We start from the raw sequence: 21,350 nt of genomic DNA on the forward strand, positions 1-21,350 counted from the left end.
CCGACTTTAGCAAAGCCAGCTGGAATCTCACGGCCATGCCAGCGTGCATCAGGGCCAGAAGGTAAAGCTTGTCGGACGGCCACCTTCATGGATATGTTCTTGAATTTCTGATGGAGTTCACATGATGTTGACTCCTTGATTCCATCCACGGGGTAGCCGGGACCGCCCTCTATCATTTTTCGTTCATCGTCGGGCGGGGCCTCAGATTCAGCCACGCTGCTTTTCCGCTTAGATGGGGCGCCGGTAATATCAAGTGCAGGATCTTCCTGGCGCGGTACTCCTCTAAGCTCATCAATCTGCTTCTGTTGCTCGTTAATCCTGGCAAGCAACTGGTTGAACTTGTCATTCTCCTCATCCGGCTGCCGCTTCTTTGCTCTCTCTCGGCTTCTGTAAGTGTCTTGGTCTCTGGCAAACCCAAGCCACCACGGGTAAGAAGGACCGAAGCCTCGCGTTCGTCCTCCATGTTCGTCATTGCCGAGGACCAGTGTGAGCAAATCTTTCTCTCTATCTGCAGTGAACTTTCTTCTTCCCTCCTTAATTTCTTTCACTATCCTTTTCCAATTCTCCCTGGGTATCCTAAGAATGTCATTGCAGATGAGGTCCCCTGTTGTTTCGTAGTACGACCCATCATGCGCAAGGAACCAATTTCTTGCTCTCAATTCCCACTCATCACGGAGTGGTTCAGGTACGACGCCTTTATCTATCAAATCTTGCTCTTTCTTATCCCACTTTGGGATGGCAGTCTCATAGCCCCCTGGCCCCAGCTTGTGGTGATATATCTTCTTGTCGGCATTTATATTGTTCTTTTTTTATAATGCCTGGGCATCTTCTGACTCCTTGTACTCTTGAAATGCCTTCCAGTGATTCGTCTGCTTGGCTAGATACCCCTCGAATACTGGCACTTTCTGTGTCTTCAGATAGTTTTTCCATAGCTTCTTCTTCCAGCTACGGAACAGTTCGACCATCTTCTTCAGAGTCCACTGCTTGACTTTGGCCCTCAGTTTGTCTGCGGCGTCTTCATTCTCACATTCTGGCAGGTTCAAATGTGACATGAGATCATTCCAAAGATTATCTTTGTACCTTTCGGCGACATAGTCACTATCGGCTGCCCCTTTGCGCTTGTTCCACTCCCGAACGCTGATCGGGACGTGATCCCTAACGAGAACTCCGCATTGCTTCTTGAATGTGTCAGCAGCATTCTTAGGAAGCTTGGGTTCGCCCGTAGGAAATATCACCTCAAATGTGTAACGCGTCCGTGCATCCAACTTTCTAGTCGGGCCTCATTTCGTAGTTTTGCTCGATGTGGAGGCCTAAGAGGGAGAAACATTCGTCAAATGAATGTTGGGGAACGTCGTATGGGAAAAAAAAATTCCTACGCGCACAAAGACCTATCATGGTGATGTCCATCTACGAGAGGGGATGTGTGATCTACGTACCCTTGTAGACCGTACAGCAGAAGCGTTAGTGAACGTGGTTGATGTAGTGGAACGTCCTCACGTCCCTCGATCCGCCCCGCGAACTATCCCGCGATCAGTCCCACGATCTACTGCCGAACGGACGGCACCTCCGCGTTCAGCACACGTACAGCTCGACGATGATCTCGGCCTTCTTGATCCAGCAAGAGAGACGGAGAGGTAGAAGAGTTCTCCGGCAGCGTGACGGCGCTCCGGAGGTTGGTGATGATCTCGTCTCAGCAGGGCTCCGCCCGAGCTCCGCAGAAACGCGATCTAGAGGTAAAACCGTGGAGATATGTGGTCGGGCTGCCGTGGCAAAGTTGTCTCAAATCAGCCCTAAAACCCCACTATATATAGGAGGAGGAGGGGGAGCTTTGCCTTGGGGTCCAAGGACTCCCAAGGGGTCGGCCGAACCTAAGGGGGAAGGTATCCCCCTCCCAAACCGAGTCCTACTTGGTTTGGAAGGTGGAGTCCTTCTTCCCTTTACCACCTCCTTCTTTTTTTCTTTTCTCTTTGATTTTTCTTCCAATGTGCATAGGGCTCTTTTGGGCTGTCCCACCAGCCCACTAAGGGTTGGTGCGGCACCCCCAATGCCTATCGGCTTCCCCGGAGTGGGTGCCCCCCCCCCCCGGTGAACTCCCGGAACCCATTCGTCATTCCCGGTACATTCCCGGTAACTCCGAAAACCTTCCGGTAATCAAATGAGGTCATCCTATATATCAATCTTCGTTTCCGGACCATTCCGAAAACCCTCGTGACGTCCGTGATCTCATCCGGGACTCCGAACAACATTCGGTAACCAACCATATAACTCAAATACGCATAAAACAACGTCGAACCTTAAGTGTGCAGACCCTGCGGGTTCAGAACTATGTAGACATGACCCGAGAGACTCCTCGGTCAATATCCAATAAAGGGACCTGGATGCCCATATTGGATCCTACATATTCTACGAAGATCTTATCGTTTGAACCTCAATGCCAAGGATTCATATAATCCCGTATGTCATTCCCTTTGTCCTTCGGTATGTTACTTGCCCGAGCTTCGATCGTCAGTATCCGCATACCTATTTCAATCTCGTTTACCGGTAAGTCTCTTTACTCCTTCCGTAATACAAGATCCCGTAACTTACACTAAGTCACATTGCTTGCAAGGCTTGTGTGTGATGTTGTATTACCGAGTGGGCCCCGAGATACCTCTCCGTCACACGGAGTGAGAAATCCCAGTCTCGATCCATACTAACTCAACGAACACCTTCGGAGATACATGTAGAGCATCTTTATAGTCACCCAATTACGTTGCGACGTTTGATACACACAAAGCATTCCTCTGGTGTCCGTGAGTTATATGATCTCATGGTCATAGGAACAAATACTTGACACGCAGAAAACAGTAGCAACAAAATGACACGATCAACATGCTACGTCTATTAGTTAGGGTCTAGTCCATCACATGATTCTCCTAATGATGTGATCCCGTTATCAGGTGACAACACTTGCCTATGGCCAGGAAACCTTGACCATCTTTGATCAACGAGCTAGTCAACTAGAGGCTTACTAGGGACAGTGTTTTGTCTATGTATCCACACAAGTATTGTGTTTCCAATCAATACAATTATAGCATGGATAATAAACGATTATCATGAACTAAGAAATATAATAATAACTAATTTATTATTGCCTCTAGGGTATATTTCCAACAGTCTCCCACTTCCACTAGAGTCAATAATCTAGTTAACATCACCATGTGATTCCAACGAATCCAACACCCATATAGTTATGGGGTCTGATCACGTCTTGCTCGTGAGAGAGGTTTTAGTCAACGGTTCTGAAACATTCAAATCCATGCGTTCTTTAAAAATCTTTATGTCATCTTATAGATGCTGCTACTACGTGCTATTCAGAAATGCTCCAAATATCTACTCTACTATACGAATCCGTTTCACTACTCATAGTTATTCAGATTAGTGTCAAAGCCTGCATCGACGTAACCCTTTACGACGAAGTCTTTAACCACCTCCATAATCGAGAAAAATTCCTTAGTCCATTTGTTACCAAGGATAAATTTTGACCGCTGCTAGTGATTCAATCATGGATCACTCTCTGTACCTCTCAACAGACTTTGAGTCAAGGCACACATCAGGTGCGGTACACAGCATGGCATACTTTAGATTCTACGGCTAAGGCATAGAAGACGACCTTCGTCTATTCTCTTTATTCTGCCGTGGTCGGGTTTTGAGTCTTACTCAAATTCACACCTTACAACGCAACCAAGAACTCCTTCTTTGCTGATCTATTTTGAACTCCTTCAAAAACTTGTCAAGGCATGCATCTTGTTGAAACTTCCATTAAGCGCTTTTGATCTATCTCCATAGATCTTTGATGCTCAACGTTCAAGTAGCTCAATCCAGGTATTCCTTTGAAAACTCCTTTCAAACAACCTTGTATGCTTTACAGAAATTCTACATTACTTCTGATCCACAATATGTCAACCACATATACTTATCAGAAATTCTATAGTGCTCCCACTCACTTCTTTGGAAATACAAGTTTCTCATAAACCTTGTACAAACCCAAAATCTTTGATCATCTCATCAAAGTGTACATTCCAACTCCGAGATGCTTGCACCAGTCCATTGAAGGATCACTGGAGCTTGCATACTTGCTAGTATCTTTAGGATCGACAAAACCTCCTGGTTGTATCACATACAATGTTTGCTCAAGGAAACCGTCGAGGAAACAATGTTTTGACATCCTACGTGCAATATTTCATAAATAATGCAGCAACTACTAACATAATTCTAACAGACTTTTAGCATCGCTACGACTGAGAAAGTCTCATCATAGTCAACTGTTTGATCTTGTCGGAAACATCTTTGCGACAAGTCGAGCTTTTCTTAATAGTGACGTATCACCATCATCGTCTGTCTTCCTTTTAAAGATCCATTTTTACTCAATAGTCCTATGACCATCAAGTAGTTCTTCCAAAGTCTACACTTTGTTTTCATACATGGATCCTCTCTCGGATTTCATGGCTTCCAGCCATTTGTCGGAATCCGGGCCCACCATTGCTTCTCCATTACTCGTAGGTTCATTGTTGTCCAACAACATGACCTCCAAGACAGGGTTACCATACCACTCTGTAGTAGTACGCGACCTTGTCAACCTACGAGGCTTGTAGTAACTTGATCTGATGCTCGATGATCACCATCATCAGCTTTCACTTCAATTGGTGTAGGCGCCACAGGAACAACTTCCTGCGCCCTGCTACACACTAGTTGAAGTGATGGTTCAATAACCTCATCAAGTTCTACTACCCTCCCACTCAATTCTTTCGAGAGAAACCTTTCCTCGAGAAAGGATCCGTTTCTAGAAACAAACACTTTGCTTTCGGATCTGAGATAGGAGATGTACCCAACTGTTTTGGATATCCTATGAAGATGCATTTATCCGCTATGGGTTCGAGCTTATCAGACTGAAACTTTTCACATAAGTGTCGAAGCCCCAAACTTTCAAGAAACGACAGTTTAGATTTCTCTAAACCTCAGTCTATACTGTGTCATCTCAACGGAAATACGCGGTGCCCTATTTAAAGTGAATGCGGTTGTCTTTAATGCATAACCCATAAACGATAGTGGTAATTCGACAAGAGACATCATAGCATGCACCATGCCAAATAGTGTGTGGCTATGACGTTCAGACACATCAACACACTATGATGTTCTAGGTGGCATGAACTGCGAAACAATTTCCACATTGTCTTAACTGCGTACCAAAACTCGTAACTCAGATATTCATTTCTATGATCATATCGTAGACAGTTTATCTTCTTGTTACGACGAACTTCACTCTGAAACGGAATTGAACTTTTCAATATCTCAGACTTGTGATTCATTAAGTAAATACTCCTGTATCTACTCAAATCGTCAGTGAAGTAAGAACATAATGATATCCACTGCGTGCCTCAGCACCCATTGGACTGCATACATCAAAATGTATCACTTCCAACAAGTTACTATCTTGTTTCATCTCAATGAAAACAAGGGCTTGCTCATGTGGTATGATTTGCATGTCACTAGTGATTCAAAAACAAGTGAGTACAAAGATCCATCAGCATGGATCCTCTTCATGCAATTTATACCAACATGACTCAAGCGGCAGTGCCACAAGTAAGTGGTACTATCATCATTAACTCGTATCTTTTAGCACCAATATCATGAACATGTGTAACACTACGATCGAAATTTAATAAACCATTGAAGGTGATTATTCAAGAAAATAGAGTAACCATTATTCTCTTTAAATGAATAATCGTATTGCAATAAACACGATCCAATCATGTTCATGCTTAACGCAAGCACCAAATAACAATTATTTAGGTTTAACACCAATCCCGATGGTAGAGGGAGCGTGCGACGTTTGATCATATCAACCTTGGAAACACTTCCAACACGTATCGTCACCTCGCCTTTAACTAGTCTCCATTTATAACATAGCTTTCATTTCGTGTTACTAATCACTTAGCAACCGAACCGGTATCCAATACCCTCATGCTACTAGGAGTACTAGTAAAGTACCAATCAACATCATGTATATCAAATATACTTCTTTCGACTTTTGCCAGCCTTCTTATCTACCAAGTATCTAGAGTTGCTCCGCCTCAGTGACTGTTCCCCTCATTACAGAAGCACTTAGTCTCGGGTTTGGGTTTAATCTTGGGTCTCTTCATTAGTGCAGCAACTGTTTTGCCATTTCACGAAGTATCCCTTCTAGCCCTTGCCTTTCTTGAAACTTAGTGGTTTTACAAACCATCAACTATTGATGCTCCTTCTTGATTTCTACTTTCGCAGTGTCAAACATCGCGAAACGCTCAAGGATCATTGTATCTATCCTTGATATGTTATAGTTCATCACGAAGCTCTCACAGCTTGGTGGCAGTGACTTTGGAGAACCATCACTATCTCATTTGGAAGATTAACTCCCACTTGATTCAAGCGATTGTGGTACTCAGACAATCTGAGCACACACTCAACGATTGAGCTTTTCTCCTTTACTTTGTGGACAAAGAATCTTGTCGGAGGTCTCGTACCTCTTAACAAGGGCACAAGCATGAAATCTCAATTTCATCTCTTTAGAACATCACTTATGTTCCGTGACGTTTCAAAACGTTTTCGGCGCCTTGCTTCTAAGCCATTAAGTATTTTGCACTGAACTATCGTGTAGTCATCAGAAACGTGTATGTCGGATGTTCACAGCATCCACAGACGACGCTCGAGGTGCAGCACACTGAGTGGTGCATTAAGGACATAAGCCTTCTGCGCAGCAATGAGGACAATCCTCGGTTTTACAAACTCAGTCTGCAAAGTTTGCTACTATCAACTTTCAACTAAATTTTCTCTAGGAACATATAAAAACAGTAGAGCTATAGCGCAAGCAACATCGTAATTCGCAAAGACCATTAGACTATGTTCATGACAATTAGTTCAATTAATCATATTACTTAAGAACTCCCACTCAAAAAGTACATCTCTCTAGTCATTTGAGTGGTACATGATCCAAATCCACTATCTCAAGTCTGATCATCACGTGTGTTGAGAATAGTTTCAGTGGTAAGCATCTCTATGCTAATCATATCAACTATACGATTCATGCTCGACCTTTCGGTCTCATGTGTTCCGAGGCCATGTCTGCACATGCTAGGATCGTCAAGCTTAACCCGAGTGTTCTGCGTGTGCAACTGTTTTGCACCCGTTGTATGTGAACCTTGAGTCTATCACACCCGATCATCACGTGGTGTCTCGAAACGAAGAACTGTCGCAACGGTGCACAGTCGGGGAGAACACAATTTCGTCTTGAAATTTTAGTGAGAGATCACCTCATAATGCTACCGTCGTTCTAAGCAAAATAAGGTGCATAAAAGGACTAACATCACATGCAATTCATAAGTGACATGATATGGCCATCATCATGTGCTTCTTGATCTCCATCACCAAAGCACCGGCACGATCTTCTTGTCACCGGCGTCACACCATGATCTCCATCATCATGATCTCCATCAACGTGTCGCCATCGGGGTTGTCGTGCAACTCATGCTATTACTACTAAAGCTACATCCTAGCAAAATAGTAAACGCATCTGCAAGCACAAACGTTAGTTTAAAGACAACCCTATGGCTCCTGCCGGTTGCCGTACCATCGACGTGCAAGTCGATATTAACTATTACAACATGATCATCTCATACATCCAATATATCACATCACATCGTTGGCCATATCACATCACAAGCATACCCTGCAAAAACAAGTTAGACGTCCTCTAACTTTGTTGTTGCATGTTTTACGTCGTGACCATGGGTATCTAGTAGGATCGCATCTTACTTACGCAAACACCACAACAGAGATATATGAGTTGCTATTTGACCTCATCCAAGGACCTCCTCGGTCAATTCTGATTCAAATAAAGTTGGAGAAACTGACACCGGCCAGTCATCTTTGAGCAACGGAGTTACTCGTAGCGATGAAACCAGTCTCTCGTAAGCGTACGAGTAATGTCGGTCCGAGCCGCTTCGATCCAACAATACCGCGGAATCAAGAAAAGACTAAGGAGGGAAGCAAAACGCAAAGCACCGCCCACAAAAACTTTTGTGTTCTACTCGAGAAGACATCGACGCATGAACCTAGCTCATGATGCCACTGTTGGGGAACGTCGCACGGGAAACAAAAATTTTCCTACACGCACGAAGACATATCATGGTGATGTCCATCTACGAGAGGGGATGTGTGATCTACGTACCCTTGTAGACCGTACAGCAGAAGCGTTAGTGAACGCGGTTGATGTAGTGGAACGTCCTCACGTCCCTCGATCCGCCCCGCGAACTATCCCGCGATCAGTCCCACGATCTAGTGTCGAACGGACGGCACCTCCGCGTTCAGCACACGTACAGCTCGACGATGATCTCGGCCTTCTTGATCCAGCAAGAGAGATGGAGAGGTAGAAGAGTTCTCCGGCAGCGTGACGGCGCTGCGGAGGTTGGTGATGATCTCGTCTCAGCAGGGCTCCGCCCGAGCTCCGCAGAAACGCGATCTAGAGGTAAAACCGTGGAGATATTGTTGGGGAACGTCGCATGGGAAACAAAAATTTTCCTACGCGCACGAAGACCTATCATGGTGATGTCCATCTACGAGAGGGGATGAGTGATCTACGTACCCTTGTAGATCGTACAGCAGAAGCGTTAGAGAACGCGGTTGATGTAGTGGAACGTCCTCACGTCCCTCGATCCGCCCCGCGAACAATCCCGCGATCAGTCCCACGATCTAGTACCGAACGGACGGCACCTCCGCGTTCAGCACACGTACAGCTCGACGATGATCTCGGCCTTCTTGATCCAGCAAGAGAGACGGAGAGGTAGAAGAGTTCTCCGGCAGCGTGACGGCGCTCCGGAGGTTGGTGATGATCTTGTCTCAGCAGGGCTCCGCCCGAGCTCCGCAGAAACACGATCTAGAGGAAAAACTATGGAGGTATGTGGTCGGGCAGCCGTGAGAAAGTCGTCTCAAATCTGCCCTAAAAGCCCCATATATATAGGAGGAGGGAGGGGGACCTTGCCTTGGGGTCCAAGGGATCCGCAAGGGGTCGGCCGAGCCAGGGGGGAGGACTCTCCCCCCCCCCCCCAAACCGAGTCCTACTTGGTTTGGTGGGAGGGAGTCCTTCCCCCTTCCCACTTCTTCCTTTTTTCTTTTTTTTTCCTTTCCTTTGATTTTTTCTCTCTTGGCGCATAGGGGATTGGTGGGCTGTCCCACCAGCCCACTAAGGGCTGGTGTGACCCCCCCAAATGCCTATGGGCTTCCCCGGAGTGGGTTGCCCCCCTCCGGTGAACTCCCGGAACCCATTCGTCATTCCCGGTACATTCCCGGTAACTCCGAAAACCTTCCGGTAATCAAATGAGGTCATCCTATATATCAATCTTCGTTTCCGGACTATTCCGGAAACCCTCGTGACGTCAGTGATCTCATCCGGGACTCCGAACAACATTCGGTAACCAACCATATAACTCAAATACGCATAAAACAACGTCGAACCTTAAGTGTGCAGACCCTGCGGGTTCGAGAACTATGTAGACATGACCCGAGAGACTCCTCGGTCAATATCCAACAGCGGGACCTGGATGCCCATATTGGATCCTACATATTCTACGAAGATCTTATCGTTTGAACCTCAGTGCCAAGGATTCGTATAATCCCGTATGTCATTCCTGTTGGGGAACGTCGCATGGGAAACAAAAATTTTCCTACGCGCACGAAGACCTATCATGGTGATGTCCATCTACGAGAGGGGATGAGTGATCTACGTACCCTTGTAGATCGTACAGCAGAAGCGTTAGTGAACGCGGTTGATGTAGTGGAACGTCCTCACGTCCCTCGATCCGCCCCGCGAACAATCCCGCGATCAGTCCCACGATCTAGTACCGAACGGACGGCACCTCCGCGTTCAGCACACGTACAACTCGACGATGATCTCGGCCTTCTTGATCCAGCAAGAGAGACGGAGAGGTAGAAGAGTTCTCCGGCAGCGTGACGGCGCTCCGGAGGTTGGTGATGATCTTGTCTCAGCAGGGCTCCGCCCGAGCTCCGCAGAAACGCGATCTAGAGGAAAAACTATGGAGGTATGTGGTCGGGCAGCCGTGAGAAAGTCGTCTCAAATCAGCCCTTAAACCTCCGTATATATAGGTGGGAGGGAGGGGAGGAGGCAGCCTCAAAACCTAAAGGTTTGGCCGAAATTGGAGGTGGAGGAGTCCTACTCCAATCCTACTTGGAGTAGGATTCCACCTTCCCACTTGGAAACTCTTTCCACCTTGTGTTTTTTCCTTCTCAAACCTTATGGGCCTTAGTGGGAACTTATTCCAGCCCACTAGGGGCTGGTTTATCTCTTCCCATAGCCCATGAGACCCCTTGGGGCGTGACACCCCTCCCGATGGTCCCCGGCACCCCTCCCGGCACTCCCGGTACACTACCGATGAGCCCGAAACTTTTCCGGTAATGCACGAAAACCTTCCGGTAACCAAATGAGGTCATCCTATATATCAATCTTCGTTTCCGGACCATTCCGGAAACCCTCGTGACGTCCGTGATCTCATCCGGGACTCCGAACAACATTCGGTAACCAACCATATAACTCAAATACGCATAAAACAACGTCGAACCTTAAGTGTGCAGACCCTGCGGGTTCGAGAACTATGTAGACATGACCCGAGAGACTCCTCGGTCAATATCCAATAGCGGGACCTGGATGCCCATATTGGATCCTACATATTCTACGAAGATCTTATCGTTTGAACCTCAGTGCCAAGGATTCATATAATCCCGTATGTCATTCCCTTTGTCCTTCGGTATGTTACTTGCCCGAGATTCGATCGTCAGTATCCGTATACCTATTTCAATCTCGTTTACTGGCAAGTCTCTTTACTCGTTCCGTAATACAAGATCCCGCAACTTACACTAAGTTACATTGCTTGCAAGGCTTGTGTGTGATGTTGTATTACCGAGTGGGCCCCGAGATACCTCTCCGTTCACACGGAGTGACAAATCCCAGTCTTGATCCATACTAACTCAACTAACACCTTCGGAGATACCTGTAGAGCATCTTTATAGTCACCCAGTTACGTTGCGACGTTTGATACACACAAAGCATTCCTCCGGTGTCAGTGAGTTATATGATCTCATGGTCATAGGAATAAATAATTGACACGCAGAAAACAGTAGCAACAAAATGACACGATCAACATGCTACGTCTATTAGTTTGGGTCTAGTCCATCACATGATTCTCCTAATGATGTGATCCCGTTATCAAGTGACAACACTTGCCTATGGCCAGGAAACCTTGACCATCTTTGATTAACGAGCTAGTCAACTAGAGGCATGCTAGGGACGGTGTTTTGTCTATGTATCCACACAAGTATTGTGTTTCCAATCAATACAATTATAGCATGGATAATAAACGATTATCATGAACTAAGAAATATAATAATAACTAATTTATTATTGCCTCTAGGGCATATTTCCAACAGTCTCCCACTTGCACTAGAGTCAATAATCTAGTTCACATCACCATGTGATTCCAACGAATCCAACACCCATATAGTTATGGGGTCTGATCATGTCTTGCTTGTGAGAGAGGTTTTAGTCAACGGTTCTGAAACTTTCAGATCCGTGCGTTCTTTACAAATCTTTATGTCATCTTATAGATGCTGCTACTACGTGCTATTCGGAAATGCTCCAAATATCCACTCTACTATATGAATCCGTTTCACTACTCATAGTTATTCAGATTAGTGTCAAAGCTTGCATCGACGTTACCCTTTACGACGAACTCTTTAACCACCTCCATAATCGAGAAAAATTCCTTAGTCCATTTGTTACTAAGGATAAATTTTGACCGCTGCTAGTGATTCAAACATGGATCACTCTCTGTACCTCTCAACATACTTTGAGTCAAGGCACACTTCAGGTGCGGTACACAGCATGGCATACTTTAGATTCTACGGCTAAGGCATAGAAGACGACCTTCATCTATTCTCTTTATTCTGCCGTGGTCGGGTTTTGAGTCTTACTCAAATTCACACCTCACAACGCAACCAAGAACTCCTTCTTTGCTGGTCTATTTTGAACTCTTTCAAAAACTTGTCAAGGCATGCATCTTGTTGAAACTTCTATTAAGCGCTTTCGATCTATCTCCATAGATCTTTGATGCTCAACCTTCAAGTAGCATAATCCAGGTACTCCTTTGAAAACTTCTTTCAAACAACCTTGTATGCTTTACAGAAATTCTACATTACTTCTGATCCACAATATGTCAACCACATATACCTATCAGAAATTCTATAGTGCTCCCACTCACTTCTTTGGAAATACAAGTTTCTCATAAACCTTGTACACACCCAAAATCTTTGATCATCTCATCAAAGTGCTTATTCCAACTCCGAGATGCTTGCACCAGTCCATTGAAGGATCACTGGAGCTTGCATACTTGCTAGTATTTTTAGGATCGACAAAACCTTCTGGTTGTATCACATACAATGTTTGCTCAAGGAAACCGTCGAGGAAACAATGTTTTGACATCCTACGTGCAATATTTCATAAATAATGCAGCAACTACTAACATAATTCTAATAGACCTTTAGCATCGCTACGAGTGAGAAAGACTCATCATAGTCAACTGTTTGATCTTGTCGAAAACATCTTTGCGACAAGTCGAGCTTTTCTTAATAGTGACTTATCACCATCATCGTCTGTCTTCTTTTAAAGATCCATTTTACCCAATAGTCCCATGACCATCAAGTAGTTCTACCAAAGTCTACACTTTGTTTTCACACATGGATCCTCTCTCGGATTTTATGGCTTCCAGCCATTTGTCGGAATCTGGGCCCACCATCGCTTTCTCCATAACTCGTAGGTTCACTGTTGCTCAACAACATGACCTCCAAGACAGGGTTACCGTACTACTCTGCAGCAGTACGCGACCTTGTCGACCTACGAGGTTTGTAGTAACTTGATTTGAAGCTTAATGATCACCATCATCAGCTTCCACTTCAATTGGTGTAGGCGCCACAGGAACAACTTCCTACGCCCTGCTACACACTGGTTAAAGTGATGGTTCAATAACCTCATCAAGTTCTACTACCCTCCCACTCAATTCTTTCGAGAGAAACCTTTTCTCGAGAAAGGATCCGTTTCTAGAAACAAACACTTTGCTTTCGGATCTGAGATAGGAGATGTACCCAACTGTTTTGGATATCCTGTGAAGATGCATTTATCCGCTTTGGGTTCGAGCTTATCAGACTGAAACTTTTTCACATAAGTTTCGAAGCACCAAACTTTCAAGAAACGACAGTTTAGATTTCTCTAAACCTCAGTCTATACTGTGTCATCTCAACGGAAATACGCGGTGCCCCATTTAAAGTGAATGTGGTTGTCTCTAATGCATAACCCATAAACGATAGTGGTAATTCGATAAGAGACATCCCAGCATGCACCATACTAAATAGTGCGTGGCTATGACGTTCAGACACATCATCACACCATGATGTTCCAGGTGGCATGAACTGTGAAACAATTTCCACATTGTCTTAACTGTGTACCAAAAATTCGTAACTCAGATATTCATTTCTATGATCATATCGTAGACAGTTCATCCTCTTGTTACGACGAACTTCACTCTGAAACAGAATTGAACTTTTCAATATTTCAGACTTGTGATTCATTAAGTAAATACTCCTGTATCTACTCAAGTCGTCAGTGAAGTAAGAACATAATGATATCCACTGCGTGCCTCAACACTCACTGGACTGCATACATCAAAATGTATCACTTCCAACAAGTTACTATCTTGTTTCATCTCAATGAAAACAAGGCCTTGCTCATGTGGTATGATTTGCATGTCACTAGTGATTCGAAATCAGGTGAGTAAAGATCCATCAGCATGGAGCCTCTTCATGCAATTTATACTAACATGACTCAAGCGGCAGTGCCACAAGTAAGTGGTACTATCATCATTTAACTCGTATCTTTTGGCACCAATGTGTAACACTACAATCGAGATTCAATAAACCATTGAAGGTGATTATTCAAGCAAATAGAGTAACCATTATTCCTTTTGAATGAATAATCGTATTGCAATAAACACGATCCAATCATGTTCATGCTTAACGCAAGCACCAAATAACAATTATTTAGGTTCAACACCAATCCCGATGGTAAAGGGGGCGTGTGACGTTTGATCATATCAACCTTGGAAACACTTCCAACACGTATCGTCACCTCGCCTTTAGCTAGTCTCCGTTTATGCCGTAGCTTTCATTTCGCGTTACTAATCACTTAGCAACCGAACCAGTATCCAATACCCTCGTGCTACTAGGAGTACTAGTAAAGTACACATCAACATTATGTATATCAAATATACTTCTCTCGACTTTTGCCAGCCTTCTTATCTACCAAGTATCTAGAGTTGCTCCGCCTCAGTGACTGTTCCCCTTATTACAGAAGCACTTAGTCTCGGGTTTGGGTTTAATCTTGGGTCTCTTCATTAGTGCAGCAACTGTTTTGCCGTTTCACGAAGTATCCCTTCTAGCCCTCGCCTTTCTTGAAACTTAGTGGTTTTTCAAACCATCAACTATTGATGCTCCTTCTTGATTTCTACTTTCGCAGTGTCAAACGTCGCGAATCTCTCAAAGATCATTGTATCTATCCTTGATATGTTATAGTTCATCACGAAGCTCTCAAAGCTTGGTGGCAGTGACTTTTGGAGAACCATCACTATCTCATCTGGAAGATTAGTTCCCACTTGATTCAAGTGATTGTCGTACTCAGACAATCTGAGCACACGCTCAACGATTGAGCTTTTCTCCTTTACTTTGTGGTCAAAGAATTTTGTTGGAGGTCTCGTGCCTCTTAACAAGGGCACAAGCATGAAATCACAATTTCATCTCTTTAGAACATCACTTATGTTCCGTGACGTTTAAAACGTTTTCGGTGCCTTGCTTCTAAGCCATTAAGTACTTTGCACTGAACTATTGTGTAGTCATCAGAAGCGTGTATGTCGGATGTTCACAGCATCCACAGACGACACTCGAGGTGCAGCACACCGAGTGGTGCATTAAGGACATAAGCCTTCTGCGCAGCAACGAGGACAATCCTCGGTTTTACAGACTCAGTCTGCAAAGTTTGCTACTATCAATTTTCAACTAAATTTTCTCTAGGAACATAAAAAAACAGTAGAGCTATAGCGCAAGCTACATCGTAATTCGCAAAGACCATTAGACTATGTTCATGACAATTAGTTCAATTAATCATATTACTTAAGAACTCCCACTCAAAAAGTACATCTCTCTAGTCATTTGAGTGGTACATGATCCAAATCCACTATCTCAAGTCCGATCATCACGTGAGTCGAGAATAGTTTCAGTGGTAAGCATCCCTATGCTAATCATATCAACTATACGATTCATGCTCGACCTTTCGGTCTCATGTGTTCCGAGGCCATGTCTGCACATGCTAGGCTCGTCAAGCTTAACCCGAGTGTTCGGCGTGTGCAACTGTTTTGCACCCGTTGTATGTGAATGTTGAGTCTATCACACCCGATCATCACGTGGTGTCTCGAAACGAAGAACTGTCGCAACGGTGCACAGTCGGGGAGAACACAACTTCGTCTTGAAATTTTAGTGAGAGATCACCTCATAATGCTACCGTCGTTCTAAGCAAAATAAGGTGCATAAAAGGATTAACATCACATGCAATTCATAAGTGACATGATATGGCCATCATCACGTGCTTCTTGATCTCCATCACCAAAGCACCGGCACGATCTTCTTGTCACCGGCGCCACACCATGATCATCCATCAACGTGTTGCCATCGGGGTTGTCGTGCTACTTATGCTATTACTACTAAAGCTACATCCTAGCAAAATAGTTAACGCATCTGCAAGCACAAACGTTAGTATAAAGACAACCCTATGGCTCCTGCCGGTTGCCGTACCATCGACGTGCAAGTCGATATTTCTATTACAACATGATCATCTCATACATCCAATATATCACATCACATCGTTGGCCATATCACATCACAATCATACCCTGCAAAAACAAGTTAGACGTCCTCTAATTTTGTTGTTGCATGTTTTACGTGGTGACCGAGGGTATCTAGTAGGATCGCATCTTACTTACGCAAACACCACAACGGAGATATATGAGTTGCTATTTAACCTCATCCAAGGACCTCCTCGGTCAAATCCGATTCAACTAAAGTTGGAGAAACAGTCACTTGCCAGTCATCTTTGAGCAAAGGGGGTTACTCGTAACGATGAAACCAGTCTCTCGTAAGCGTACGAGTAATGTCGGTCCAAGCCGCTTCAATCCAACAATACCGCGGAATCAAGAAAAGACTAAGGAGGGCAGCAAAACGCACATCACCGCCCACAAAAACTTTTGTGTTCTACTCGAGAAGACATCTACGCATGAACCTAGCTCATGATGCCACTGTTGGGGAACGTCGCATGGGAAACAAAAAATTTCCTACGCGCACGAAGACCTATCATGGTGATGTCCATCTACGAGAGGGGATGAGTGATCTACGTACCCTTGTAGATCGTACAGCAGAAGCGTTAGTGAACGCGGTTGATGTAGTGGAACGTCCTCACGTCCCTCGATCCGCCCCGCGAACAATCCCGCGATCAGTCCCACGATCTAGTACCGAACGGACGGCACCTCCGCGTTCAGCACACGTACAACTCGACGATGATCTCGGCCTTCTTGATCCAGCAAGAGAGACGGAGAGGTAGAAGAGTTCTCCGGCAGCGTGACGGCGCTCCGGAGGTTGGTGATGATCTTGTCTCAGCAGGGCTCCGCCCGAGCTCCGCAGAAACGCGATCTAGAGGAAAAACTATGGAGGTATGTGGTCGGGCAGCCGTGAGAAAGTCGTCTCAAATCAGCCCTAAAACCTCCGTATATATAGGTGGGAGGGAGGGGAGGAGGCAGCCTCAAAACCTAAAGGTTTGGCCGAAATTGGAGGTGGAGGAGTCCTACTCCAATCCTACTTGGAGTAGGATTCCACCTTCCCACTTGGAAACTCTTTCCACCTTGTGTTTTTTCCTTCTCAAACCTTATGGGCCTTAGTGGGAACTTATTCCAGCCCACTAGGGGCTGGTTTATCTCTTCCCATAGCCCATGAGACCCATTGGGGCGTGACACCCCTCCCGATGGTCCCCGGCACCCCTCCCGGCACTCCCGGTACACTACCGATGAGCCCGAAACTTTTCCGGTAATGCACGAAAACCTTCCGGTAACCAAATGAGGTCATCCTATATATCAATCTTCGTTTCCGGACCATTCCGGAAACCCTCGTGACGTCCGTGATCTCATCCGGGACTCCGAACAACATTCGGTAACCAACCATATAACTCAAATACGCATAAAACAACGTCGAACCTTAAGTGTGCAGACCCTGCGGGTTCGAGAACTATGTAGACATGACCCGAGAGACTCCTCGGTCAATATCCAATAGCGGGACCTGGATGCCCATATTGGATCCTACATATTCTACGAAGATCTTATCGTTTGAACCTCAGTGCCAAGGATTCATATAATCCCGTATGTCATTCCCTTTGTCCTTCGGTATGTTACTTGCCCGAGATTCGATCGTCAGTATCCGTATACCTATTTCAATCTCGTTTACTGGCAAGTCTCTTTACTCGTTCCGTAATACAAGATCCCGCAACTTACACTAAGTTACATTGCTTGCAAGGCTTGTGTGTGATGTTGTATTACCGAGTGGGCCCCGAGATACCTCTCCGTTCACACGGAGTGACAAATCCCAGTCTTGATCCATACTAACTCAACTAACACCTTCGGAGATACCTGTAGAGCATCTTTATAGTCACCCAGTTAGGTTGCGACGTTTGATACACACAAAGCATTCCTCCGGTGTCAGTGAGTTATATGATCTCATGGTCATAGGAATAAATACTTGACACGCAGAAAACAGTAGCAACAAAATGACACGATCAACATGCTACGTCTATTAGTTTGGGTCTAGTCCATCACATGATTCTCCTAATGATGTGATCCCGTTATCAAGTGACAACACTTGCCTATGGCCAGGAAACCTTGACCATCTTTGATTAACGAGCTAGTCAACTAGAGGCTTACTAGGGACAGTGTTTTGTCTATGTATCCACACAAGTATTGTGTTTCCAATCAATACAATTATAGCATGGATAATAAACGATTATCATGAACTAAGAAATATAATAATAACTAATTTATTATTGCCTCTAGGGCATATTTCCAACAATTCCCTTTGTCCTTCGGTATGTTACTTGCCCGAGATTCGATCGTCAGTATCCGTATACCTATTTCAACCTCGTTTACCGGCAAGTCTCTTTACTCGTTCCGTAATACAAGATCCCGCAACTTACACTAAGTTACATTGCTTGCAAGGCTTGTGTGTGATGTTGTATTACCAAGTGGGCCCCGAGATACCTCTCCATCACACGGAGTGACAAATCCCAGTCTTGATCCATACTAACTCAACTAACACCTTCGGAGATACCTGTAGAGCATCTTTATAGTCACCCAGTTACGTTGCGACGTTTGATACACACAAAGCATTCCTCTGGTGTCAGTGAGTTATATGATCTCATGGTCATAGGAATAAATACTTGACACGCAGAAAACAGTAGCAACAAAATGACACGATCAACATGCTACGTCTATTAGTTTGGGTCTAGTCCATCACGTGATTATCCCAATGACGCGATCCAGTTATCAAGCAACAACACCTTGTTCATAATCAGAAGACACTGACTATCATCGATCAACTGGCTAGCCAACTAGAGGCATGCTAGGGACGGTGTTTTGTCTATGTATCCACACATGTAAATGAGTCTTCATTCAATACAATTATAGCATGGATAATAAACTATTATCTTGATACAGAAATTATAATAATAACTATACATTTATTATTGCCTCTAGGGCATAATTCCAACAGTCTCCCACTTGCACTAGAGTCAATAATCTAGCCCTCACATCACCATGTGAATTACATTGTAATAAATCTAACACCCATACAGTTCTGGTGTCGATCATGTTTTGGCCGTGGAAGAGGCTTAGTCAGCGGGTCTGCTACATTCAGATCCGTGTGCACTTTGCATATATTTACGTCCTCCTCCTCGACGTAGTCGCGGATGAGGTTGAAGCGTCGTTTGATGTGTCTGGTCTTCTTGTGAAACCTTGGTTCCTTTGCTAAGGCAATGGCACCAGTGTTGTCACAGAACAAGGTTATTGGATCCAGTGCACTTGGCACCACTCCAAGATCCGTCATGAACTGCTTCATCCAGACACCCTCCTTAGCCGCCTCCGAGGCAGCCATGTACTCCGCTTCACATGTAGAATCTGCTACGACGCTTTGCTTGGAACTGGACCAGCTTACTGCACCCCCATTAAGAATAAATACGTATCCGGTTTGCGACTTAGAGTCGTCCGGATCTGTGTCAAAGCTTGCATCGACGTAACCTTTTACGGCGAGCTCTTCGTCACCTCCATACACGAGAAACATCTCCTTAGTCCTTTTCAGGTACTTCAGGATATTCTTGACCGCCGTCCAGTGATCCACTCCTGGATTACTCTGGAACCTACCTGCCATACTTATGGCCAGGCTAACATCCGGTCTAGTGCACAGCATTGCATACATGATAGAGCCTATGGCTGAAGCATAGGGGACGGAGCGCATATGCTCTCTATCTTCATCAGTTGCTGGGCACTGAGTCTTACTCAATCTCGTACCTTGTAACACTGGCAAGAACCCTTTCTTGGACTGTTCCATTTTGAACCTCTTCAAAACTTTATCAAGGTATGTGCTTTGTGAAAGTCCTATCAGGCGTTTTGATCTATCCCTATAGATCTTAATGCCTAGAATGTAAGCAGCTTCTCCTAGGTCCTTCATAGAGAAACTTTTATTCAAGTAACCTTTTATGCTCTCCAAAAGCTCTACGTTGTTTCCAATCAGTAATATGTCATCCACATATAATATTAGAAACGCCACAGAGCTCCCACTCACTTTCTTGTAAATACAAGATTCTCCAACCACTTGTATAAACCCAAATGCTTTGATCACCTCATCAAAGCGTTTGTTCCAACTCCGAGATGCTTGCACCAGTCCATAAATGGATCGCTGGAGCTTGCACACCTTGTCAGCATTTTTAGGATCGACAAAACCTTCGGGTTGCATCATATACAACTCTTCCTTAAGGAAACCGTTAAGGAACGCCGTTTTGACATCCATCTGCCAGATTTCATAATCGAAAAATGCAGCTATTGCTAACATGATTCTGACGGACTTAAGCATCGCTACGGGAGAGAAAGTCTCATCGTAGTCAATTCCTGGAACTTGTGAAAAACCCTTTGCCACAAGTCGAGCTTTATAAACGGTCACATTACCGTCAGCGTCCGTCTTCTTCTTAAAGATCCATTTGTTCTGAATAGCCTTGCGGCCCTCAGGCAGCATCTCCAAAGTCCACACTTTGTTCTCATACATGGATCCTATCTCGGATTTCATGGCTTCTAGCCATTTGTTGGAATCTGGGCCCACCATTGCTTCTTCATAATTTGCAGGTTCATTGTTGTCTAACAACATGATTGATAAGACGGGATTACCGTACCACTCTGGAGCAGCGCGTGATCTCGTCGACCTGCGTGGTTCAACAGAAACTTGAACTGGAGTTTCATGATCATCATCATTAACTTCCTCCTCAACCGGCGTCGCAATGACAGAGGTTTCCCCTTGCCCTGCGCCACCATCCAGAGGGATGAGAGGTTCGACAACCTCGTCAAGTTCTATCTTCCTCCCACTCAATTCTCTCGAGAGAAACTCCTTCTCGAGAAAAGTTCCGTTCTTAGCAACAAACACTTTGCCCTCGGATTTGAGATAGAAGGTGTACCCAACTGTCTCTTTTGGGTAACCTATGAAGACGCACTTTTCCGCTTTGGGTTCCAGCTTTTCAGGCTGAAGCTTTTTGACATAAGCATCACATCCCCAAACTTTAAGAAACGACAACTTTGGCCTTTTGCCATACCACAGTTCGTATGGTGTCGTCTCAACGGATTTCGATGGTGCCCTATTTAAAGTGAATGCAGCTGTTTCTAATGCATAACCCCAAAACGATAACGGCAAATCAGTAAGAGACATCATAGATCGCACCATTTCTAATAAAGTACGAATACGACGTTCGGACACACCATTACGTTGTGGTGTTCCAGGCGGTGTTAACTGCGAAACAATTCCACATTGTCTTAAGTGAGTGCCAAACTCGAAACTCAGATATTCACCCCCACGATCAGACCGCGGGAACT

This window comes from Hordeum vulgare, chromosome 3H (genome assembly GCF_904849725.1).
Source record: "Hordeum vulgare subsp. vulgare chromosome 3H, MorexV3_pseudomolecules_assembly, whole genome shotgun sequence".
Taxonomy (NCBI): Eukaryota; Viridiplantae; Streptophyta; class Magnoliopsida; order Poales; family Poaceae; genus Hordeum; species Hordeum vulgare.